General features: G+C 38.4%; 1 long non-coding RNA gene across 1 annotated transcript in view; it reads left to right on the top strand.

The window, feature by feature from the left end:
- LOC311035488 overlaps positions 1–2,529 on the top strand; it is a 65,825-nt gene extending 63,296 nt beyond the window's left edge. The window contains exon 2 of the long non-coding RNA XR_014599722.1: positions 652–2,529. This is a non-coding gene — a long non-coding RNA (uncharacterized lncRNA). The remainder of the gene's footprint in view (positions 1–651) is intronic.
- The last annotated feature ends 5,261 nt before the right edge of the window (positions 2,530–7,790 follow it).

Here is a 7,790-nt window from a genome sequence, read left to right as displayed (position 1 = left end):
TATATATATATATATATATATATAATATATATATATTCACGACGACCTGCATCTTCTTCCAGTCAGTCCCTCCCCAGTGAGTCCAGTGTCTTATCCAGCCTCTTAGCATCCTTGTCTGGCACTCTGCCTCCCCAGCAGACTGCAGCATAAAACAGGACACTGATAAAAAACATGTGCAGCATTTTGCTGCACATGTTAAAAGGACAATGAGCCTCCTCAGGAAAAAAGAGCTGACTCTGACCCTTTCTGTTAACCCATTGAGACCTGAAGCCGATTCTACATGTCTTCTAAATCTCAACATTTTTCTGAAAAACTGTTTCTATATCAGTGGTGCTAAATCTTTTTCATGTCAAGGACCCCCAAAATGATATGTATTTGGCCGCGGACCCCCATCAAAATATTTTGTTCCAGGGACCCCCCAGAAGCAAAGTTAAAAATGTTCGCTTTAAAAATATATATATTCAAAGATTTGCACACATTTTCACGATTTTTCAAAAATAGCAGATCTACAAGCTCGTAGCGCGGCACTTGCTGCCGCGCTATGAGCTTGTATATCTGCTATTTTTGAATAGCCCAAAGTGTAAAATAATGCTTTTTAGCTCAAATCTAAAAATGACACAGTTCCAGGTCTTACGACATCTGGGTTTATAGGGACTAGTCCAGCTTTTTGTCCAGATAGATATACTAACTAGATATGTTTAGGTTTGGACCCTCTCAGTGGCTGGATGCCCAGAGAGAAAATCTGCAATGTAGGAATTTATCAGACAATCTCATCCAGAGTGACTTAAGAGTCAGATCTGAGTAAATGGCATGAATACTATTCAACAAACAACAGGGGAAATAGTCACTTAAATAGTGTAACGAAAACCATTTAGTGCTACAAACTAACTAGAACATACCAGGTAAACATCAAACCTAGCATCTATCTAAATAACAGGATCACATTGGAAACAAGTGTTTCATTATGCTGTTTTGTGTTTATCTATCCTGGGTTTTAGTTATATTGTGATTACTTGTATTTATTTTACCAAGATCCAATCTAATCAATCAAATCAATAGCATTCTTAACATTTTTGGTCAAACAAAACGAATATAATTAACAATAACATGTGAACAAGTAACCAACATAGATCTGCATAGTATAACTATAGCATCTATCAAAAAAAGGTATATTATACCACTTGATTTGGTCCATCCACTCATCAGACCAGAGCAGAGAGCAGCTAATGCTTAGATGACATCTCTAATTGATAATGACTTTGAGACAATCCACATTATAAATGCGTGAGACAATCCACAGTATAAATGCGTGAGACAATCCACAGTATAGATGCATGTATGAGTTGTTCTTCTGTATATAATGGTATCTAATGGCTAAATGTTACAGTGGTGTAGTGGTGTGAGTGTGTAATGTTCCATATCATTTCAAGGTGGGCTTTGACATAAGGGAGCAATGCTCTGTGAATGTAAAACATTCTCAGAAATAATTATCACTTAAAGTGATAGTTTGCTTAAAAATTACACATGTTCTACTTGTTATAAGTAATATATGAGCCAGTACTGTTTGCAAAGTAACAGTTTATAATGTTAACTTATCTAACGGAAAAGCTGCATTAATTCACGTGACTGGGCGCAGTACAGCGTTAACCCATTAAGACCGGGAACGCATCTGTGTCATTTTAAGATTTCTTTGGCTAATCAATCGGTGCCACGCTACGAGCTTGTAGATCTGTTTTATTTATTTTTATCGTGAAAAGGTTGCAAATCTTTGAATATATATTTTTTAAAGTGAACATTTGTTAAATATTTTGTTCCAAAGATTTGAGTTACACATGTTCGCTTGAAAGAAATTGCACACATTTTCACGACTTTTGTTAAAAAAAAAAATAGCAGATCTACAAGCTCATATTGCCGCGCTATGAGCTTGTATATTTGCTATTTTTTAATAGCCAAAGAAATCTTAAAATGACACAGATACTAACAGTGTCAAAATTGACCCTCCACCGTCATCACATGTATCCAGATGTGTTATTTTTCATTCCTATATGGACACAGAACAGATGCTAATAGAACACAGTGAAATACAGGTTGTGATGAGATCTGATCTCGGAACAGTTTTTCCTCCATGAATGTTTACCTGTTTGACTCATTTAATGAGCAACACTTAAAGTCCATGTTCACTGTTTACATTGTTGTGCAACAGTTTGTGTTTACATATGATATACAAGAGTCACTGTACTTATCACTATGAAATGTGTTCTTTGTTACATCACATTACATACATATAAACATAGGGTTAGGTAAGCAGAAATGGCTGTTTTTGGGTAGAATGCACGCAGCCTCTTACAAAGTCATCTCAGAGTGTGATATATAGATTTATAGAGATATATAGATTTTTTTTTATCTTGCTAATTTCTTATCTTTTGTTACTGTCTTTTTATTATTCTTGCTACAATGTCAAGAAGCCAAAACCAAATAATCTCACACTTGTGCCTGTATGCAATGTACGGAATAAACATCTTGAATGTTGCAGTACTGTCCTGTTGTGTTTTGATAAATACTGGTTCCAGACCAAGAATGATTTCACACTACTTTTACAGTCATATAGTATTTCACATTAGATCATAATGTCAGATCATACAACATAATATTGTCTAAAACCAGTGGTGTGTTCTACCGTCAGATGCTGTGTACGGCGTATACCTTGAGATTTTTTGAATCTGCCAATGCTTTGTCAATGCAAATGCGTGGATTCTTGGAAAAAATCCGCAAGACCAGGAATCCACGCATTTGCATTGACAAAGCATTGTCAGGTTCTGCCCAAGAGGTAAAATAAAAGTGCGGTAAAACATGGTCGGCTGCTTTTAAACGCAGGTTGTGCGCGGCCACAGTTTTTTGCAGCCAGCGGATTCTAAAAAACGGCAGTGACCCACCTGTCACTCACTTTCAGGACTGTCCCCCACCACCCTTGAGCACCATGTTGCTTCCTGAGTCTTGGGACGGTCCGCCTTCGACTCACCCGATTGGACAGAGGGGGAAAAGCAGCTCCTGCCTCCAGCAGTTATATGCTTCAAATGGACACGTCGTGTAGAGCGGATAAGCTGAAGGTCTGCGCGACGTGTGCGTGTGTGTGTGTGTGTGTAAAAGCAGGGTTGGAACAGACTATTCAATAGTTTATTTGTTCTATAATTTCAGAGACATATCAAAACTACCTTTGACAGTTAGGTATGTTGACTAGATATACAATAACTATGGATTAACCTTTTTCTAATCAATATGTAGAATCAGGGTCAATTCAAGCAGTGAGGACACACGTTGAAATTAGAACACCAGTTCAATAAAAAATATGATGACAATAATAAAAGCTGGGAGGGAACTCGTCAAAAAAAGGGCATAAGGTTTTCAAAAACCATCGCAAACGAGACGGGTTTGCCTCCTAGTGGTCGGTTTGCAATAACTCCAATATTATAGGTATAGGTATGGTCGAAACCCCAAATAATTGATAAGAGAAGTCTTTACGAGTTCCCTTCCAGCTATAAACAGATGCTCAAAATATTCATGTCAAATGTATGCAGTGGTGGAAAAAGTATACTCGCATCTTTTACTTGAGTAAAAGTATCAATACTGTAGTGTAGAAATACTCTGTTAGGGCGCGGTCCGACCGCACTTTTTTTTTTACCTCTGGGGCGGAATCTACCAATGCTTTGTCAATGTAAATGCGTGGATTCACGCAAGAGCGGATCTTTCTGCTTATCGCGCAGACCTTGCGTTTATCCGCTCTACACGATTTGTCCATTTGAAGCATAAAACTGCTGGAGGCAGGAGCTGATTTTCCTCCTCTGTCCAATCGGGTGAGCGGAAGGCGGACCGTCCCAAGACTCAGGAAGCACCATGGTGCTCAAGGCAGATGGCGGCAGTGTTTATATATATCTATGGATGGCGGTGCGGGCTACGGGGAGGGTCCTGAAAGTGAGTGACCGATGGGCCATGTTTTGGTGGGACTGTGGGGAAGTAAAAGTCTGGTAATCAAACTTTACTTGAGTAAAAGTATAAAAGTATTGGCATTAAAATATACTTAAAGTACCAAAAGTAAAAGTACTCATTGTGCAGAATGTCCCATTTCACAAGTTCATAATGTATACAAATCGTTTGAAAATCAGATCTACAAGCTCACAATGCCTCGCATCACAACGCATTGTGAGCTTGTAGATCGGCTATTTTCAAATGGCCGACATATAGTGGTTAATGTATGTTATTGTTTTGTGATAATAATATAAATCTGCAAAATAACTAGTAACTAAAGCTGTCAAATAATTGTAGTGGACTGGAGTAGAAATACAATATTTGTATCTGAGAATTAATGGAGTAGAAATAAAAGTATTGAAAATAGGAAATACTCCAGTAAAGTAAAAAAAAATCCTCAAGGACAGTACTTGAGTAAATGTACTTAGTTACTTTACACCACTGAATTTATGTCAGTCATGTGTAATAATGTAATACTATAACTATTAGCAGGACAGATCACAAGTGAAGTTATTCTGCATACACTCTACAACAACTTTATAACGGTTGGAAGTAGAAAAAAAGCTGATCCAGTCTCATGAGATTGTAACAACTCATTGTAGGCTGTTGTTGCCCTATAAAGGCACCAGGTGTCATCAGAATACCATTTCAAAGACTAGACATTTAGACAGCTGGTAATGTCTCAGCATGGACAACTAATCCACAAACATTTAAATTGATGAAATAAAACCACAGTTAATAGTATTGATAGCAATACCTCAATGTAGAATACATACTTACGTACTGTTACAAGTCCTCTATTTGAGTAAAGGTACAAAGTAATACTATTGGCATCAAAATATAATTACAATACCAAACATACGAGTAGAATGGCCAATTTCAAAGGCAATTTATTGTACTGTAAGCCTAAATAGTAATGTGTTTACTTTAATGATTTTGTAGAGCAAATGTTATGTAATTTGGTGTCACAGTGTATATGATTTAGGTCAGTGGAGTAGAAGTAAAAGTACAGAAAATTGGAAATACTCCAGTAAAGTAAAAATACATCAAAATTGTCTATGCCGCCAATGTTGCTTCCTGAGGCTTGGGACGTTCCGCCTTCCACTCACCCGATTGGACAGAGGGGGAAAAGCAGCATAGAGTGCATAAACGCAAGATGTGCGCGACAAGCGGAAAGATGCGCAAGAGCGTGAATCCACGCATTTGTATTGTCAAAGCATTGGCAGATTCCGCCCCATAGGTAAAATAAAAGTGTGGTGGGACCGTGCCCTAACAGAGTATTTCTATATTGCAGTATTGATACTTTTACTTAAGTAAAAATGTTGAGTACTTTTTCCACCACCTGCGACCTTCCAACCAGGATGCCTCTACCCACTCAGCTAAGATAAATGAATACTGAGGATTTGATGAAATCTACAGTAGAGGGCCTCACAAGTAGATTTTCAGTAGTCAGAGAGTCAGTTTGTGCAGTGGAGGCCATTTTCTGGTTCCATCGTTCCAGACCCCATTTTTCTTTTCCCATAGAGATTTCCAAAAATATTTGTATCAATTATTTTAAGCCTAGAATCAAGCCATCCAGGATCCTGGTTATACATGACCATAAAATGTTTGATTCTGTGATTTATTTATTTTTTAAACCGCAAAACAAAGGGTATTTATGAAATATTGTATAACATAATTCAAAACATTTTTTTTTCACACAATCAAATGTTTTATGGTCATGATTCACCAGGATCCTGGATGGCTTGATTCTAGGCTTAAATTAATTGATATAAATATTTTTATGTGTAGGCGCGTGATGTTTGGACCAAATTTGTAGGAGTAATATTTAAAAAAAAGTTTAGCAAAATTTGGCCTCCTGGTGGCATTATAATAGGGCAATGTTAAAAGGGTGGCATTTGTTCCTCAACGTAGTGCGAATGTGCGTGCAAAGTTTCACGGCAATCGAATGCGGCGTTCGCTCAAAGCGGGCCACTCCGGCAAACTTTTTTTGTCAATCTTAGCCAATCAGGATGGAATATGAAAAATCAAACAGTTCCGTCTTGATCACATTACTATAGAAATCTGAAGGGAATGTCAAAGCTTTGGAAGGCAATTTTAGCCAATCAGGATAGAATCTGAAAAATCTGAAAGACCTGTTTCGCTTAATGACTATAGCGATACTGTGTACTGATTTGCATAGGAGTACTGTAAAAAAATGTGTTTTGCACAAATCGGCCTCCTGGTGGCACTATAAAAGGCCCATGTGAAAAATTTGGGGCAGAGGTTCTGAATTGGCATCCAGGGAGTGTGTGTGCACAGTTTTGCTCCGAGCAAGCCAACAGTGCCGGATATTAGCTGTACACAGAATGACAGACGGATGGACGGACGGACGGACAGACACACACTCTCACTCACACACACACAGACGGACGGACAGGATGCAAAACATACTCTCTTGCCATGCCTTTGGCCTGGCAATGACATCCCTTTGTTCAGTGCTGAACAGATCAATCCAATCAATCCACCATGTACTGACCAGTCTGATGTCCCACTTCACTCCAACCCCCCAACAGCATCTACTTCAAAGGTGTGTATCAACAAACATCAAGCGTTGAAAATAAATGTGGACATTTGCTCACCTTATACGTTAAAATGTTGGCAGAATATACAGGTTCCTAGTGTAAATACAATTGACAAATTACAATTGCATTTACTGGACACACTGTACATTCCTAATTGGCAACAGCAACATGTATTTTGTTGCACTGCACTGTTTACACCTGGGTGCATAACATACAGATTTGTATATGGCAGACTCCAAATATGGTGATGCATTGTGTGAATATAATTAATATATTTGCATGTCTTCCTTGAAACATGTGCTTCTTACACTCAATCGTTCTTTCCTAGTCAAGTAAAGAAATTAATGCATTTAAAATCAAATCACCTACCTCTATTTGCTGTCCATTCAGACAATTTTAATTCATCAAGTTGTTCCAACTTGTGCTTATGTTACAGTGTGTTCCTGAGTGTGAAGACCTGACAGCGGTGACTGTGGAGACTGTAGCTTCAGACTGCATCAAAAACGAAGTTTTAACATACATTTCTGGATGGCTGGTCAGACAGGTGCAGCAAGACCCACTTCTCTCGTCCTGCTGCAAATGTGAGGAGCTGCAGGTTCACATCAATGCCAGTGACAACAACTACTCTGCAACTCAAATTCTTTTCTGAAGTCCAGGGTAACCGAAGCCTTTAAATTCCACTGGAAGGAGAGCGGTCTCTTCAGCACTCAGAACTAAGAGACTCTGATGTTTTCTGTGGCCTCACACATGCACACCCAGAGCATGCCTTTGCTCTACAAGAAAAAGTTACAGAGACTTTTATAATGTGCAAGATAGGAGCAGAGTTGAGTCAAATTAACGTTCACCTGAAAGAAGAGGGAACACGAGGAGGAAACTGAAATGTTTCACTGGTTCAGACAAATGATTTAAGTCGTCTTTGTATATTGATTTCTTTATTTTATTTCAGTACTGTCACTATGAGTTAGAGTTTATTTAGGATCCCTATTAGCTTACACCTAACAACAGCGATTCTATGTAATAGCTGAGCTTGTAGATCTGCTATTTCCAAAAGATTTTTATGGATTTTATACATTTGAAAACTTGTGAAACGGCATATTCTGCGTAACGAGCCCGTTCAGAGTATGGGAAAGGGGAAAGTATCCCCATTGGCTTAGAGCAGTGTTTATCAACCCTGGCAATTCGGCCCAATTTGGGCCGAAGGTA

The sequence above is a fragment of the Gymnoscopelus microlampas genome (genome assembly GCF_963454915.1).
Source record: "Gymnoscopelus microlampas genome assembly, chromosome: 19".
Classification (NCBI taxonomy): Eukaryota; Metazoa; Chordata; class Actinopteri; order Myctophiformes; family Myctophidae; genus Gymnoscopelus; species Gymnoscopelus microlampas.
This window is presented reverse-complemented; position numbering and strand designations above follow the sequence as displayed.